The sequence below is a fragment of the Mobula birostris genome, chromosome 12, assembly GCF_030028105.1.
Source record: "Mobula birostris isolate sMobBir1 chromosome 12, sMobBir1.hap1, whole genome shotgun sequence".
NCBI lineage: Eukaryota > Metazoa > Chordata > Chondrichthyes > Myliobatiformes > Myliobatidae > Mobula > Mobula birostris.
In genome coordinates, this window is record NC_092381.1 from 99052816 (window position 1) to 99071793 (window position 18978).

The 18978-nt window shown below is 44.3% G+C and overlaps 1 protein-coding gene across 5 annotated transcripts in view; it reads left to right on the forward strand.

The window, feature by feature from the left end:
* Window positions 1–18978, forward strand: part of LOC140206139 (xenotropic and polytropic retrovirus receptor 1 homolog) — a 371957-nt gene that overhangs the window by 176111 nt on the left and 176868 nt on the right. The window lies entirely within an intron of this gene.

Below are 18978 nucleotides of genomic sequence, written 5' to 3' on the forward strand. Positions count from 1 at the left end.
CTGTACATACATGATTTCTACTTTATATAGGCTGTGTATTTATCATATCATTCCTGCTTTTACTATATGTTAGTATTATTTATTTTTGGTTTTATGTGTTAGTTGGTATGATTTGCTAGGTTATTTTTTGGGTCTGGGAATGTTCAAATGTTTTTCCCATATAAATTAATAGTAATTGCTTCTTTGCTCATGCCATTTCAGCACGAAATGTTTCATAGGAACGCTCTACCTTAGCGGGGGAAATACGGGACAAGGACGGTCCCGTATGGGACAAACCAATTTAGCCCAATATACGGAATGTCCCAGCAAATACGGGACAGTTGCCAACCGTATGTTCAAGTTCAACAGTACGTGACAGGGAATGAGGAAAGGTGCAGCTGACTCGTATCGTTTGCTCACTTCCCGGTACACATGCTTTGCAGCCTGGTACCAGTCTGCAGCCCAGTGGTTGGGGACCGCTGAAATACAGGACAAGAGCAGTCCCGTATGGGACAAACCAATTTAGCCCAGTAAACGGGATGTCCCGGCAAATACGGGACAGTTGGCAACCCTATGTTCAAGTTCAACAGTGCATGACAGGGAATGAGGAAAGGTGCAGCTGACTCGTATCGTTTCCTCATGGACCAGTAGAACATGCTTTGCGGCCTGGTACTGGTCTGCAGCCCAGTGGTTGGGGACCGCTGAAATACAGGACAAGAGCAGTCCCGTATGGGACAAACCAATTTAGCCCAGTAAACGGGATGTCCCGGCAAATACGGGACAGTTGGCAACCCTATGTTCAAATTCAACAGTGCGTGACAGGGAATGAGGAAAGGTGCAGCTGACTCGTATCGTTTCCTCATGGACCAGTAGAACATGCTTTGCGGCCTGGTACCGGTCTGCAGCCCAGTGGTTGGGGACCGCTGAAATACAGGACAAGAGCAGTCCCGTATGGGACAAACCAATTTAGCCCAGTAAACGGGATGTCCCGGCAAATACGGGACAGTTGGCAACCCTATGTTCAAGTTCAACAGTGCGTGACAGGGAATGAGGAAAGGTGCAGCTGACTCGTATCATTTCCTCATGGACCAGTAGCACATGCTTTGCGGCCTGGTACCGGTCTGCGGCCCGGTGGTTGGGGACCGCTGTTGTAGATCAGGGGTCCCCAACCTTTTTTGCAATGCGGACCGGGATTATTCTTGACAATATTTTTGCAGACCGGCCGACCCGGGCGGGCGGAGGTTGGGTGTTAGGGTTGCCAACGGACAAGAGTAGCAGTCAAATACATTGTGTTTACCCCAGAAAGACTACAATGACCATGAAGCCTTGCGCGGGCACCAGTGTGCATGCGTGTACGTGCCGATTTTTTTCTACAAATCATTTTTGGCGATTCTGTGCAGGTGGGGGGGGGCGGGTGTTAATCGTGACCGGAATATAGGTGATAAGTGGCTAATACACTCAATTTTGTTTCTAAAAGGGTTTATCTAATGAATTTAATATTAAACATACAACGCATATTTTCCGCGCATGAATATAGTGATAAGTCCATTATCAGGGGAGGACAGGGGAGCTTGAAGTAAGTGTTGAACGAACTTCCAGTAGAAGTGGTAGAGGCAGGTTCGATATTATCATTTAAAGAAAAATTGGGTAGGTGTATGGACAGGAAAGGAATGGAGGGTTATGGGCTGAGTGCAGGTTGGTGGGACTAGGTGAGAGTAGCATTCGGCACGGACTAGAAGGGCAGAGATGGCCTGTTTCCATGCTGTAATTTTTATATGGTTATATAAGTCACTTAAAAGTCAATATCATCATAACATTTTAAGTAACGTTTGGATATTAAACACACAGCACATATTTTCCCTGTATGAACATATAAAGTCATTGCAACACACCAATATCGCTGAATCAGTGGGAGCCCTGGGCTTGTTTCCCTGCAACAAGACAATCCCATTGAGGGGTGATGGGAGACAGCGATACTCGAAGGTTGTTCCTTATGTCCAGTCTATTCCGCAATTTAGTTTCCGTTGCATTCATTGCAGAGATATGTTAGAAATGGAAGCAACATTTTCAGTGCTTTCATGGCTATCTCAGGATATTTAGCCTTGACTTTGATCCAGAATGCTGGCAGAGATGTTATGTCAAACATACTTTTCAGCCCGTCATCATTTGCAAGCTTAAGGAGTTGATCATCTTCCCGCGCTGACATGGATGACACGCGGGTAATGACCTCGCGCGTTTAAGCTCAACGGAGGCCGTGACAGGGAATGAGGAAAGGTGCAGCTGACTCATATCGCCAAATCATATTGTTTCCTCGCGGCCCGGTAACACACGCTTTGTAGCCCAGTAGCACATGCTTTGCGGCCCGGTAGTAGTCCGCGGCCTGGTGGTTGGGGACCGCTGTTGTGGATGGGTCGTATTCTGCATGGAGGTTGGTGACCAGTGGTGTTCTGCAGGGATCAGTTCTAGGACCCCTCTTCTTTGTGATTTTTATAAATGACCTAGATGAAGAAGTAGGAGGGTGGGTTAGTAGGTTTGCTGATGACACAAAAGTTGGTGTTGATTGTCTGGAGAGTTGTCAGAGGTTACAGCAGGACATCAATAGGATGCAGAACTGGACTGAGAAGGGCAGGTGGAGTTTAACCCAGATAAATGTGAAGTGGTTCATTTTGGTAGGTCAGATTTGAAGACAGATTGACTTCAAAAGCTGTGAGATAATGTTACAGCTATACAAGACCTTGGTCAGACCCCACTTGAAGTACTGTGTTCATTTCTGGTCACCTCACAACAGGAAGGATGTGAATAATATACAGATGTTTGTAGAAGGAGTGCAGAGGAGATTTGCAAGGATGTTGCCTGAATTGGAGAGCGTGCCTTATGCGAATATGTTGAGTGAACTTGGCCCTTCCTCCTTGGAGCAATGGAGGATGAGAGGTAACCTGATAGAGGTGTATAAAATGATGAGAGGCATTGATCGTGTGGATAGCCAGAGGCTTTTTTCCAGGGCTGAAATGGCTAACATGAGGGGGCATAGTCTTAAGGTGCTTGGAAGTAGGTACAGAGGAGATGTCAGGGGTAAGCTTTTCACATAGAGAGTGGTGGGTGTATGGAATACACTGCTGGCGATGGTGGCGGAGGCAGATACAATAGGGTCTTTTAAGAGACTCTTAGATAGGTACATGGAGCTTAGAAAAACAGAGGGCTATGCGATAGGGTGATCCTAGGCAGTTTCTAGAGTAGGTTATATGATCAGCACAACATTGTGGGCTGAAGGGCCTGTAATGTGCTGTAATGTTCTATGTTCTATGTTTTATGAATATGGACTACAGGACACAGTTTTCTTCAATTTTGCATTATGACAGGTTATACTCCTATATTATTGGCCCAAATAATAAACCCTTATATTTCCGTTAAAGGTTTCCTTAATGTTTTGTTTAAACACTGTGTAAATGCACAACAAAAAGTAGCTTCAACAAATATACTTATTTGAGTATTTATTTACTACATAATACAATCCCTTGAAAAGTAAATTGTTTTTTTGTCAAAACTAATACAGTGCAAGAGGCACTCAAAGTGAAAGATATCATAAGTAAAGTTAGAAGAGTAGGGCTCCTCCTGGTGGTAACTGAATATATGGTAGAAGATATTGCTTGCATATATTAAACTGATCGCAGCTGGGGGCAACAACTGTGTTAAAATCAGCTTAAGTATTTAGACTTAAATGGGAAAACAGTCATGATTCCCTTTCCTATGCACTTTTCAGCTTGAAGGAGACAAGATAGTTGATGTTATAACTGATAGTAGGCATTCTGTATGATGAAGCAGATGCAGAATTCGGGATGCTCCATTTGGGATACTGAGTTTCTCAGGTGATAGCGGATGTGCATTCCAAGGAATCTAATTTACAATGAGGTACCAGACCGAATGGAGAATTGGTTAGCAGCGTCAAATTTCTATCCCAGAGTTTTTATGATTTGTGTTCCTGTAATATTACCCATGCTACAGTGGGAGGGGCATGGAGGGCTACCGATGCAGGTTGCTGGGACTAGGCAGATTAATAGTCTAGCACCGTGGTGTAGTGGCATCCGCACTGGGTTTCAAGGCAAGTGGTCACAGGTTTGAACCCAGCCAGCTCCTTGCACACTTTCTATCCGTGCTGGTTTGAACATCAAGCTAGCAACTCAGCCTTGTTAAAAAAAAAACAAATGCTAAAGAAATAACAAGGTTGCCACCCCAAAGGGCCTGTTTCTGAGTTGTAGTGATCTATAACTCTGACTCTAATGTTCTGAACTACTTCCTTTAAAGTTTAAAGGATAAAATTGTCCAAATTTCAGGAAATTTTTGGTGGATAGATAAAAAACATGCATTTCACTTTCCTGTTTAAAAAAACATGTTAAAAGAATTGATACATAGGCATTTAGCATTCCTCTGAACTGGAGTAGAAATAAATCATCTTCCATTCTGAGGAACTGCCCGTGAAAAGGAAGAGACACATTTGGGCACTGGGTGAAGACATTTGGCTCAGCAATGATGCCGTGCTAAGGTAAACAGAATACTCGTAGGTGCTGTCTTCAGATCACAAAGAAGAAATAACTGATTGGACAAAAGCATCTGGAAATGATGCAGTACATATTGCATTAAGATTTTGGGGTCTCATGACTGAGCAGAAATTGTTTAAAATCCAGTATATATGCATGTAGAGAAGATGAATGCTCAGCTCCTGTCAAGGAAAAGTATTAAAGAAGGTAGGAAAAGATATTATAGAACATAGAAAAGCAGATTGATGAGAAAGCTAGGGAGAATACTGTGGATCCTGTATGACTAATTTGATTGAATTTTTCAAAGAATCATTCTAAGGAAACACATCCTATTGAAAAGACAGGCAGGTGGGCAGAATGCGAATCAGAATCAGATTTAATATCACTGGCATACAGTATGTTGTGAAAATTATTGTTTTGTGACAGCAATACGCAATAATAATAAATTACAATAAAATACCTATATATTTATATTTGAATAAGTAGTGCAAAAAGAGAGCAAAAAATAGTGAGGTAGTGTACATGGGTTCATTGTCCATTCAGAAATCTGATGGTGGAGGGGAAGAAGCTGATCCTGAAACTTTGCATGTGTGCCTTCAGGCACTTGATTCTCCTCCTTGATGGTAGAAGTGAAAAGAGGGCACATCCTGGGTGATGGAGGTCCATAATGATGGATGTCGCCTTTTTGAGGCATCATCTTTTGAAACTGTCCTCAGTACTGGGGAGGCTCATACCGTTATGGAGCTGGCCATACCAGACAGTGGTGTAACCAGTTGTAATTTTCTCCACGTTACCTCCAAAGAAATTTGTGAAAGTCTTAGATGACATACCAAGTCTCCTCAAACTCCTAATGAAGTATAGTTGCTGTCATATATTCTTTGTAATTGCATCAATATGTTAACACCAGGATGGATCTTCCGAGATGTTGACACCCAGGAATTTGTAACTGCTTGTCCTTTTCACTGCCGATCCCTCGATGAGGACTTCTTGAAGTCCACAAAAAGTTCCTTGGTCTCACTGATATTGAGTGCGAGGTTGTTGCTACAGCATTCATCCAGCTGATCGATATCAGTCCTCTGCACCTCTGCATCACAGTAGTTCTGCCGACAGTAGTTGTGTCATAAGCAAATTTATAGATGGTGTTTGAGCTGTTCCTGACCACCCAGTTCTGGGTGTGGGGAGAGTAGAGCAGTGGACTAAGCACATATCCTTGAGGTGTGCCAGTATTGATTCCCAGCAAGGAGGAGATGGTATTTCTGAACTGCACCAACTGTGGTCTCCCAATGAGGAAGTCAAGGATCCAGTTGCAAAGGGAGGTACAGAGGTCCAGGTTTTGGAGCTTGTGTGATTGTGTTGAATGCTGAGCTGTAATCAGTAAACAGAACCCTGATGCAGATGTTGTTATTGTCCAGATGATCCAAAGACAAGTAGAGAGCCTATGAAATTGTATCCTCTGTTAACCTGCTGTGGCCTTGGCAAATCACAGCAGGTTCAGGTACTTGCTTAGGCAGAATTTGATTCTGGCCATGACCAACCCCTCAAAGCATTTCATCACATTAGATGTAAGTGCAACTTGACAATAATCGTTGCTCTCCTTTGGCACTGGTATGATTGTTGCCCTTTTGAAGCAGATGGAAACCTCCCACTGCCACAATGGGAGACTAAAGGGCCTGACTTCAGAGAGAGTTCATCCTCTTGAAAGATGTTCTGATATCAACCTCCAAGACTGACATCACAGGGTCAACCGATGCTGCAGGGATTTTCATTGGTTAGTTTTATTCTCCCTTTCAAAGCATGCATAAAAGGTGTTGAGCTCATCTGAGAGTGAATCCATTCATGTTGTTAGGTTTTGTATTGTACAAAGTAACGACCTGCAAACCCTGCCAGAGCTAGCATGCATCCCATTCCATCTGTAACTTCAGTTGGAATAGTTTTTTATTCGCTCTTAAGGTAGCCTTCAGTAGGTCATAACTCGATTATAGGGGGCAGAGGGGTTGGATTGGCTCTTCTGGTAAAAAATTAAATCAGATGATTTTCAAATGCTACCCAGGTCAGTAGGTTTATATGACATGTTTGTACATGTTACTCCTTTGCCAGTGGTGGCATGTGTCTGAGGCTGGAAGCATTTGTTCATCAACCTCAGAAAGGAGAAATGTGAAATCAAGGAAACTTTTAGAGTCCAGTCACCTTTACTGAGTAGCAGCCAGTTTGTACACATGAACAGCAATGGAGTGTCTATTGAATTGGTTGGTAGTGAATGCTGAGTGGTAACATTTGGCCAGAAGTGCATGCTGATCTTTTACATTCACTTGGTTGAATATCTTCAAGCATTCCTTCAATGTTGCATTAAAAAAGGAGGATTCTAGAGTCAGGATAGCATTTCTGATGCCAATACTCATTTACAACAATGGGCCACTGGATATGCATCTTAAGTGAAAATGCTGACAAATTTTATGCCTCCCTTTTGAAAAATGGAGTTTAAGCCAATGGTATTGCCTGCTGACACTTAGGATAAGATCGATTAATGAAGCAGATCTAATATTGTATCTGAGACTGATACCACTATACCACTAGATAAGCACTGAACTATTGCTTTCTGTCATTGTTATGTAAGCGGTTTTTGCTCTCAGGTATAATCTTCTCTTCTTTAATAGTCTAAAGTGGAATAAAATTCAAAAGGAAATATTTCTAATTTCATTCCCAGTTAATATTGGGTTGGATAAAACTGGCTCTGAGGAACTTTGAAATTTGCTGAAAATAACATCAGTAGAAATAATCTGAACCATTGACAATTGAAGTAAAATATTCTTTGTACAGGTGTTTAAAAATGGGTTGTAAAAATGTATAGTGCAGTGAATGTATAGTGTACCTTTTGAATTAATTCAGTTACTTCAGATAATGTTACTTCCAGTATTTAGTCCTATTAACTTCCCTTGTAGGAAGTCTGCACCTCTACAGCTTGCTGACGCTTACATTGGCTGTTCTTCCTAAGTGGGTCTAAATATCAACTGTTGAACTGCTGGTTCCAGCATTAGTATTCTGCTGATATTTGGTAATATGCAACCAGTCTAAGAGACTAATACACGTTGGTTATCAGTGTTAACACCAGAAATCTGTAGCTGCTCATTTTCAATTCTTTGTGCTAAGAATATTCTCCTAGCCATCAAATGCTGCAAGTTAATGAATTTATCTATATGGATTTTCAGTCCACTCTTGTAGATTTAATGTTTGAAGCTGTCATTAAGGAAGAAATAACGAAACTTTTAGAAAGGAGTGGTTCCATGAGACAGACGCAGCATGGATTCAGAAAGGGCAGGTCCTGTTTGACAAACTTACTGGAGTTTTTTGAGGACATAATGAGTGCTGTGGATAGAGGGGAACAGGTGGATGTTGTATACTTGGACTTCCAGAAGGCGTTCAATAAGGTGCCGCACAAGAGACTTAAATAAGATACGGATACATGGAGTCGGAGGGTTGTATTGGCATGGATAGTGGATTGGTTAACCAATAGAAGGCAGAGAGTTGGTATAAATGGGTGTTTCTCCAGTAGGCAGTCAATGGTGAGTGGGGTGCCACAGGGGTTGGTGCTGGGCCCCCAGCTGTTTACCATTTATATTGATGATTTGGAAGAGGGGACTGAGCGTAGCATAGCAAAATTTGCTATGACACTAAACTGAGTGGAAAAGCAAATTGTACAGAAGATGTGGAGAGTCTGCAGAGGGATACAGATAGGTTAAGTGAGTGGGCCAAGGTCTGGCAGATGGAATACAACATTGGTAAACGTGAGATCATCCACTTTGGAAGGAATAATAGAAGAGCAGATTATTATTTAAATAGTGAAAGATTGCAGCATGCTGTTGTGCAGAGGGATTTGGGAGTGCTTGTTCATGAATCACAAAAAGTTAGCTTGCAGGTACAACAGGTTATTAAGAAAGCAAGTGGAATTCTGGCCTTCATTGCTAGAGGGATTGAATTCAAGAGCAGGGAGGTCATGCTGCAACTATACAGAGTACTGGTGAGTCCGCACCTGGAGTACTGTATGCAGTTCTGGTCTCCATACTTGAGGAAGGATATACTGGCTTTGGAGGTTCTCCAGGGATGAAGCGGTTAACCTATGAGGAGAGATTGAGTCACCTGGGACTATACGCTCTGGAATTCAGAAGAATGAGAGGGGATCTTATAGAAATATACAAAATTTTGAAAGGGATAGATAAGATAGAAGTAGGAAAGTTGTTTCCATTGGTAGGTGAAACTAGAACTCAAGATTCAGGGGAGATGAGAAGAAACTATTTTTCCCAGAGAGTGGTAAATCTGTGGAATTCTCTGTCCTGGAAAGCATTTGAGGCCTCCACTAAATATACTTAAGATACAGTTAGATAGATGTTTACATAGAAGGGGAATTAAGGGTTATGGGGAAAAGGCAGGTAGATGGAGCTGAGTTTATGGACAGATCAGCCATGATCTTATTGAATGGCGGAGCGGGCTCGATGGGCTGGATGACCTACTCCTGCTCCTATTTCCCATGTTCTTATATGCCATGAACTTTTCTTCAACCACATTTGGGAATAGCATCAACTCTTTCAAAGTGATTTTTAAGGAATGTAAATATGGTGAATTCTAGTTAATTGGGCCATCAGCTAATCAGGGCAGCCACTTATTTGGGATAACTCTTAAAGAACGAAGATGAATCAAGAAAATAGCTGGAATTCTCTTTGCTTATTTGGGACATAACACTGCTTTATACAGTGGATTCAGTATATTTTGGCCCAATTAAGCAGCTATCCCAAATATCTGATGTTTCCTGGAAATAGTTAAAAAGGTATACAAATACAAGGGTCCTATAAAAGGGTCTCGGTTTGAAAGCTTGACTGTTAGGGAAAGTGAGGAGGTGTTAGAGAGGAGCTACAGGCAAGTAGTCACACCGGGGCTTCGGGAGACAGATAAGTGGATAACAAGCAGGAGCAGGAAGGGCAAGAGTCAGCTACTAGAGGGTAACCCTGTGGCTGTCCCCCTTAACAATAAGTACTCCTGTTTGAGTACTGTTGGGGGGAACGGCCTACCTGGAGGAAGCAACAGTGGCCGCGCCTCTGGCACAGAGTCTGGCCCTGTGGCTCAGAAGGGGAGGGAGAGGAAGCAGGTAGCAGTAATAGGGGACTCTGTAGTCAGGGGGGTCAGACAGGTGACTCTGCGGACGTAGGAAAGAAACACTTATGGTCGTTTGCCTCCCAGGTGCCAGGGTCCAGGATGTTTCTGATCGCGTCCACGATATCCTGAAGTGGGAAGGTGAACAGCCAGAGGTCATGGTACATATTGGTATCAATGACATAGGTAGGAAAAGGGAGGAGGTCCTAAAAACAGACTACAAAGAGTTAGGAAGGAAGTTGAGAAGCAGAACCTCAAAGGTAGTAATCTCGGGATTAATGCCTGTGCCACGCGACAGTGAGTATAGGAATAGAGTGAGGTGGAGGATAAATGTGTGACTCTGGGTTTGGAGCATGGGGCAGGGATTCGGATTTCTGGATCATTTGGACCTCTTTTGGGGCAGGCCTGACCTGTACAAAAAGGACAGGTTGTACTTGAATACAAGGGGGACCAATATCTTGGCAGGGAGCTTTGCTAAGGCTGTTGGGGAGAATTGCTGAGAGGTGGGAACTGAACTGAAGGGACGGAGGAAAGGGCGGTTGGCTCACAAATAGAGAAAGCTTGGAGACAGTGAGAGAGGGAGGATAGGCAGGTGATAGAGAAGAGATACGCTCAGACCGATAGTTTGAGATGTGTCTATTTTAATGCAAAGAGTATTATGAACTCAGCGGATGAGCTTAGAGCATGGGTCAGTACTTGGAGCTATGATGTTGTGGCCATTACAGAGACTTGGATGGTTCAGGGACAGGAATGGTTACTTCAAGTGCCAGGCTTTCGATGTTTCAGAAAGGACAGGGAGGGAGGCAAAAGAGGTGGGGGCGTGGCACTGTTGATCAGAGGTAGTGTCATGGCTGTAGAAAAGGTGGACACCATGGAGGGATTGTCTACGGAGTCTCTGTGAGTGGAAGGGGTGAGTAACTCTACTGGGTGTTTTTTTATAGACCACCCAATAGTAACAGGGACATCGAAGAGCATACTGGGAGACAGGTTCTGGAAAGGTGTAATAATAACAGGGTTGTCGTGGTGTGGTGGGAGATTTTAATTTCCCAAATATTGATTGGCATCTCCCTAGAGCAAGGGGTTTAGATGGGGTGGAGTTTGTTAGGTGTGTTCAGGAAGGTTTCTTGACACAATATGCAGATAAGCCTACAAGAGGTGAGGATGTACTTGATCTGGTATTGGGAAATGAACCTGGTCAGGTGTCAGATCACTCAGTAGGAGAGCATTTTGAAGATAGTAATCACAATTCTATCTCCTTTACCATAGTATTGGAGAGGGAGAGGACCAGACAAGTTAGGAAAGCATTTAATTGGAGTAAGGGGAAATATGAGGTTATCAGGCAGGAAGTTGGAAGCATAAATTGGAAACAGATGTTCTCAGAGAAATGTACGGAAGAAATGTGGCAAATGTTCAGGGGACATTTGCATGGAGTTCTGCATAGGTATGTTCCAGTGAAACAGGGAAAGGATAGTAGGGTACAGGAATTATGGTGTACAAAGGCTGTTGTAAATCTTGTCAAGAAGAAAAGAGCTTACAAAAGGTTCAAAAAACTAGGTAATGATAGACATCTAGAAGATTATAAGGCTAGCAGGAAGGAACGTAAGAATGAAATTAGGAGAGCCAGAAGAGGCCATGAGAAAGACTTGGCAAGCAGAATCAAGGAAAACCCCAAGGTATTCTACAAGTATGTGAAGAGCAAGAGGATAAAACATGAGAGAATAGGACCAATCAAGTGTGACAGTGGAAAAGTGTTTATCGAACCGGAGGAGCTAGCAGAGGTACTTAATGAATACTTTGCTTCAGTATTCACTACAGAAAAGGATCTTGGCAATTTTAGGGATGATGCACAGCGGACTGAAAAGCTTGAGCATGTCGGTATTAAGGAAGAGGATGTGCTGGAGCTTTTGGAAAGCATCAAGTTGGATAAGTCACCAAGACCGGACGAGATGTACCCCAGGCTACTGTGGGAGGCAAGGGAGGAGATTGCTGAGCCTCTGAAAATGATCTTTGCATTATCAATGGGAACGGGAGAGGTTACGGAAGATTGGAGGGTTGCAGATGTTGTTCCATTATTCAAGAAAGGGAATAGAGGTAGCCTAGGAAATTAGAGACCAGTGAGTCTTACTTCAGTGGTTGGTAAGTTGATGGATAAGATCCTGAGAGGCAGGATTTATGAACATTTGGAGAGGCATAATATGATTAGGATTAGGTGGCATGGCTTTGTAAAAGACAGGTTGTGCCTTACGAGCCTGAATTGAATTTTTTGAGAACACAAAATAATCTGCAGATGCTGGGATCAGTAACTTACCCCTGGAACAGGACCCCACCAAAAACATCAGACCATTGTTTCCCGCACCATAACCATCCTCAGCCACTAAGCTCGTGCCGCTCGGTTTTACCTCCTCCCCAAGATACACAAGCTTGACTGTCCCGGTAGACCCATAGTTCCTGCTGCTCCTGTCCCACCGAACTTGTATCTGCCTACCTGGACTCCATTTTGTCACCCATAGTTCAGTCCCTCCCCACCTACATCCAGGATACATCCCATGCCGTCCACCTCTTCAATAACTTCCAGTTCCCCGGCTTCATTTTTACTATGGATGTACAATCCTTATACATCTCCATTCCCCATCAAAAAGGCCTCAAAGCCCTCTGCTACTTCCTGGATAATAGACCTCACCAGTTCCCCACCACCACTACCCTCCTCCCGTTGGCGGAACTGGTTCTCACACTTAATAACTTCTCTTTTGGCTCTTTCCACTTTCTTCAGACTGAGGGTGTAGCTATGGGAACTCGCATGGGCCCCAGCTATGCCTGCCTCTTTGTTGGTTATGTGGAACAGTCTGTGCTCCAAACCTTTTCTGGTACTGCTCCCCAAATTTTCCTTCGGTACATTGACGACTACATTGGTGCTGCTTCCTGCATCCATGCTGAGCTCGTCAATTTCATCGACCTTACTTCAAACTTCCACCCAGCCCTCAAATTCACTTGGTCTATCTCAGACACTTCTCTCCCCTTTCTCGATTTCTCGGTCTCCATCTCTGGAGACAGACTGTCCGCTGACGTCTTCTACAAGCCCACTGACTCTCATAACTACCTTGACTATACCTCTTCCCACCCCGCCACATGCAAAAATGCCATTCCCTATTCCAAGTTCCTCCGTCTCCACCACATCTGCTCCCAGGATGAGACTTTCCATTCCAGGACATCTCAAATGTCCTCTTTCTTTAGGATCGTGGTTTCCCTTCTGCTGTCATCAATGATGCCCTCACCCGCATCTCCTCCATTTCCCGCACTTCGGCCCTCACCCTATCCTCCTGCCACCACAACAGGGACAGAGTTCCCCTTGTCCTCACCTACCACTCCACCAGCCCCCGGATCCAGCACATTATCCTCCACAACTTCCACCGCCTTCAACAGGACCCCACCACTACGCACATCTTTCCCTCTCCACCCCTCTCTGCTTTCCGCAGGGATCGGTCCCTCCGTGACTCCCTTATCCACACGTCCCTCCGCGACTCCCTTATCCACACATCCCTCCCCACGGATCTCCCACCCGGCACTTATCCCTGTAAGCGTAAGTGCTACACCTGTCCCGACACCTCCTCTCTTGCCACCATTCAGGGCCCCATACAGTCCTTCCAGGTGAGGTAACACTTCACTTGTGAGTCTGTTGGGGTCATCTATTGCATCCGGTGCTCCCAGTGCGGCCTCTTCTACATCGGTGAAACCCGATGCAAATTGAGGGACCGCTTCATCGAGCACCTCCGCTCCGTCTGCCACAACAGACAGGATCTCCCAGTAGCCACCCACTTCAACTCTGCTTCCCATTCCCATTCAGATATGTCCATACATGGCCTCCTCTACTGCCATGATGAGGCTAAGCTCAGGTTGGAGGAGCAACACCTCATATACCGTCCAGGTAGTCTCCAGCCCCTTGGTATGAACTTAGAATTCTCCAACTTCCGGTAATTCCCTCCCCCTCCCTTCCTCTATCCCTATTTCACTCTGCCCCCTCCCCAGCTGCCTATCATCTCCCTACTTCCCCTCCCCCACCCCTTTGTCTTTCAAATTACTGGTTTTTCAACTGAACCTACCAGCTTTCTACTTCCAACCCTCCTCCACCTTCTTTATAGGGCCTCTGCCCTTTCCCTCTTCAGTCCTGATGAAGGGTTCCGGCCGGAAATGTCGACTCATCATTTCCACGGATGCTGCCCGACTTGTTGAGTTTCTCCAGCGTGTTATGAGTGTTGAATTTTTTGAGGATGTGACTAAACACATTGATGAAGGTAGAGCAGTAAACGTAGTGTACAGTGGTATGCAAAAGTTTGGGCACCACTGGTCAAAATTTCTGTTACTGTCAATAGCTAAGCGAGTAAAAGATGACCTGATTTTCAATAGGCATAAAGTTAAAGATGACACATTTCTTTAATATTTCAAGCAAGATTACATTTTTATTTCCATCTTTTACAGTTTCAAAATAACAAAAAAGGAAAAGGGCCTGAAGCAAAAGTTTGGGCACCCTGCATGGTCAGTACTTAGTAACACCCCCTTTGGCAAGTATCACAGCTTGTAAACGCTTTCTGTAGCCAACTAAGAGTCTTTCAATTCTTGTTTGGTGGATTTTCACCCATTCTTCCTTGCAAAAGACTTCTAGTTCTGTGAGATTCTTGGGCCATCTTGCATGTACTGCTCTTTTGAGGTCTATCCACAGATTTTCAATGAAGTTTTGGTCGGGGGACTGTGAGGTCCATAGCAAAACCTTCAGCTTGCACCTCTTGAAGTAGTCCATTGTGGATTTTGAGGCGTGTTTAGGATCATTATCCTGTTGTAGATGCCATCCTCTTTTCATCTTCAGCTCTTTTACAGACGGTGTCATGTTTGCTTCCAGAATTTGCTGGTATTAAATTGAATTCATTCTTCCCTCTACCAGTGAAATGTTCCCCATGCCAATAGCTGCAACACAAACCCAAAGCATAATCGATCTACCCCCATCCTTAACAGATGGAGACGTGTTCTTTTCATGAAATTCTGCACCCTTTTTTCTCCAAACATACTTTTGCTCATTGTGGCCAAAAAGTTCTATTTTAACTTCATCAGTCCACAGAACTTGTTTCCAAAATGCATCAGGCTTGTTTAGACTATGTTCGTGACACTTCTCACGCTCTTAAACTTTTCAATGATTTTAAGTTCCCTGGCCCCCACCGCTTTATTTTCACCATGGATGTCCAGTCCTTATATACTTCCATCCCCCATCAGGAAGGTCTCAAAGCTCTACGCTTCTTTTTGGATTCCAGACCTAATCAGTTCCCCTCTACCACCACTCTGCTCCATCTAGCGGAATTAGTCCTTACTTTTAATAATTTCTCCTTTGGCTCCTCCCACTTCCTCCAAACTAAAGGTGTAGCTATGGGCACCCGTATGGGTCTTAGCTATGCCTGCCTTTTTGTTGGGTTTGTGGAACAATCTATGTTCTGTGCCTATTCTGGTATCTGTCCCCCACTTTTCCTTCGCTACATCGACGACTGCATTGGCGCTGCTTCCAGCACGCATGCAGAACTTGTTGACTTTATTAACTTTGCCTCCAACTTTCACCCTGCCCTCAAGTTTACCTGGTCCATTTCCGACACCTCCCTCCCCTTTCTAGATCTTTCTGTCTCTGTCTCTGGAGACAGCTTATCCACTGATGTCTACTATAAGCCTACTGACTCTCACAGCTATCTGGACTATTCCTCTTCTCACCCTGTCTCTTGCAAAAACGCCATCCCCTTCTCGAAATTCCTCCGTCTCCGCCGCATCTGCTCTCAGGATGAGGCTTTTCATTCTAGGACGAGGGAGATGCCTTCCTTTTTTAAAGAAAGGGGCTTCCCTTCCTCCACTATCAACTCTGCTCTTAAACGCATCTCCCCCATTTCACGTACGTCTGCTCTCACTCCATCCTCCTGTCACCCAACTAGGAATAGGGTTCCCCTGGTCCTCACCTACCACCCCACCAGCCTCCGGGTCCAACATATTATTCTCCGTAACTTCCGCCACCTCCAACGGGATCCCACCACTAAGCACATCTTTCTCTCCTCCCCTCTCTCTGCATTCCGCAGGGATCACTCCCTACACAACTCCCTTGTCCATTTGTCCCCCCCATCCCTCCCCACTGATCTCCCTCCTGGCACTTATCCGTGTAAGCGGAACAAGTGCTACACATGCCCTTGCACTTCCTCCCTTACCACCATTCAGGGCCCCAAACAGTCCTTCCAGGTGAGGCAACACTTCACCTGTGAGTCGACTGGGGTGATATACTGCATCCGGTGCTCCCGATGTGGCCTTTTATATATTGGCGAGACCCGACGCAGACTGGGAGACCGCTTTGCTGAACATCTACGCTCTGTCCGCCAGAGAAAGCAGGATCTCCCAGTGGCCACACATTTTAATTCCACATCCCATTCCCATTCTGACATGTCTATCCACGGCCTCCTCTACTGTAAAGATGAAGCCACACTCAGGTTGGAGGAACAACACCTTATATTCCATCTGGGTAGCCTCCAACCTGATGGCATGAACATCGACTTCTCTAACTTCCGCTAAGGCCCCACCTCCCCCTCGTACCCCATCTGTTACTCATTTTTATGCACACATTCTTTCTCTCACTCTCCTTTTTCTCCCTCTGTCCCTCTGAATATACCTCTTGCCCATCCTCTGGGTCCCCCCGCCACCTTGTCTTTCTTCCCAGACCTCCTGTCCCATGATCCTCTGGTATCCCCTTTTGTCAATCACCTGTCCAGCTCTTGGCTCTATCCCTCCCTTTCCTGTCTTCTCCTATCATTTTGGATCTCCCCCTCCAACTTTCAAATCCCTTACTCACTCTTCCTTCAGTTAGTCCTGACAAAGGGTCTCGGCCTGAAACGTCGGCTGCACCTCTTCCTACAGATGCTGCTTGGCCTGCTGCTTTCACCAGTAACTTTGATGTGTGTTGCTTGAATTTCCAGCATCTGCAGAATTCCTGTTGTTTAGGCTTGTTTAGATGTTCCTTTGCAAACTTCTGACGCTGAATTTTGTGGTGAGGACGCAGGAAAGGTTTTCTTCTGATGACTCTTCCCTGAAGGTCATATTTGTGCAGGTGTCGCTGCACAGTAGAACAGTGCACCAGCACTCCAGAGTTTGTTAAATCTTCCTGAAGGTCTTTACAAACTGAGGAAGCAGCTACCTGAAAACGCTTTGCTATCTTCTTATAGCCTTCTGCTTTGTGGGCATCATTTATTTTAATCTTCAGAGTGCTAGGCAGCTGCATAGAGGAGCCCATGGCTGCTGATTGTTGGGTCAAAGTTTGAGGAGTCAGAGTATTTATAAAGCTTTAAAATTTGCATCACCTGGTCTTTCCTAACAATGACTATGAACAAGCCATAGCCCTAACAAGCTAATTAAGGTCTGAGACCTTGGTAAAAGTTATCTGAGGGCTCAAATGTCTTGGGGCGCCCATACTTTTGTATGGTGCTCCTTTCCTTTTTTCACTCTAATATTGTACAAAACACAAATAATACACTAATCTTGCTTAAAATGTTGAAAAGAATGTTTCATCTTTAACTTTATAACTTTTAGAGATCAGTTCATCTTCTACTCACTTAACTATTCACAGTAACAGAAATTTTGACCAGGGGTGCCCAAGCTTTTGCATGCCACTGTATATGGATTTCAGCAAGGCATTTGATAAGGTACCCCATGCAAGGCTTATTAAGAAAGTAAGGAGGTATTGGATCCAAGGAGACATTGCTTTGTGGATCCAGAACTGGCTTGCCCACAGAAGACAAAGCATGGTTGTAGATGGGTCATTTTCTGCTTGGAGGTGGGTGACCAGTGGTGTGCCTTAGGGATTTCTTCTGGGACCCCTACTCTTCGTGTATACCTTTTGAATTATTTCCATGCAACTTCAGCTAATTGGGGCAGCCGCTGAATTGGGCCATAAGGTACTGGTCATAATGTATCCCAATTAACTGGAATCCACTGTATATCCTGTTCCTTAGAATATCTCTAGTAATTTACCTACTACTGATGTCTGGCCCACCAACCTATAATTTCCCAGCTATTCTTAAGAGTTTACCTGAACAACAGAACAATGTTAGCTATCCTCCAGTCCTCTTGACACAACATCTGTGATTAAGATTGTTTTAAATACCTCTGCCAGGGTCCAAGGGGACACCTTGTGAGTCCTTGGGGATTTATCCACCCTAATTTGCCTCAAGACAGCAAGTATTTTTTCAGCTCCATGCATTGATGACCATGCTGATCTTCAAATGGACCAATTTTGTCCCTTGCTATTCTTTTGCTCTTAAAGGATTTGCAGAAGCTCTTAGAATTGTCCTCTAAATCCGTCTATTGTGTGGTTTATAATGTAATTCCACAAACATGGTCATCCCTTTATTATTCTTCAATTCCACCCATATAGCATTATCTGAATGACTCCACTCTGAACACTGCCATGGCAATTTCCCTGACTAGTAATCCCCTTTCTCCCCCTTTAATACCTCCTCCTCTATCATACCTAAAACAACAGTACCACAGAACACTGAGCTGCCAGTCCTGTTCCACCTTCAACCAAGTCTCACTAATGGCAACAATATCATAATTTCATATGCTGATCCATGCTGTTGTAAGCTTATTTGCCTTAAATATAGTATTCCTTGTATTGAATTAGAAGCAACTCAGAACGTTAGTCCTACCATGCTCAACCTTTTGGTTCCTGTCTGTGTATAGGTTTAACATCTGCTTTCCCCACAATCACTCCACTGTCTTCCTTGGTACTTGGATTCCCAACCTCCTACAACTCTAGTTTCAACCTCCCCCACCTCCACCACCAGAACAGCACGAGCAAAATCTAGACCAACACACACAAAATGCTGGAGGAGCTCAGCAAGTCAGGCAGCATCAATTTCCAAAAAAAATTATGACAATTCCAGTGTAATGAAAATTTTGCTGAACTTGGGGGAGTTTGGAAAATTAAAACCAATGCATCAACCACTGACAGACCATTTCTTTTGAGGCACTGGAATGAAGTTCAACAGGGCCTGAAGATTCTTGAGCTCATAGCTATTAATGTTTGTTCAGGCCTACATCTCTGTTGAATGTACTATTCCTGAGGTTCTCCTTCCCTTCCAACAGAACAGTGGCATAGCACCGCTTCACAGCCCCAGCGCACCAGTTTCAATTCTGTCCTTCAGTGCTATCACATAGAGTTTGTTCATTCAAACTATAACCATGTGGGTTTATCTCAGGTCCTCCATTTTCTTCCACATCTCAAAGATGTGCCAATTAATTGGCCACTGTAAATTAC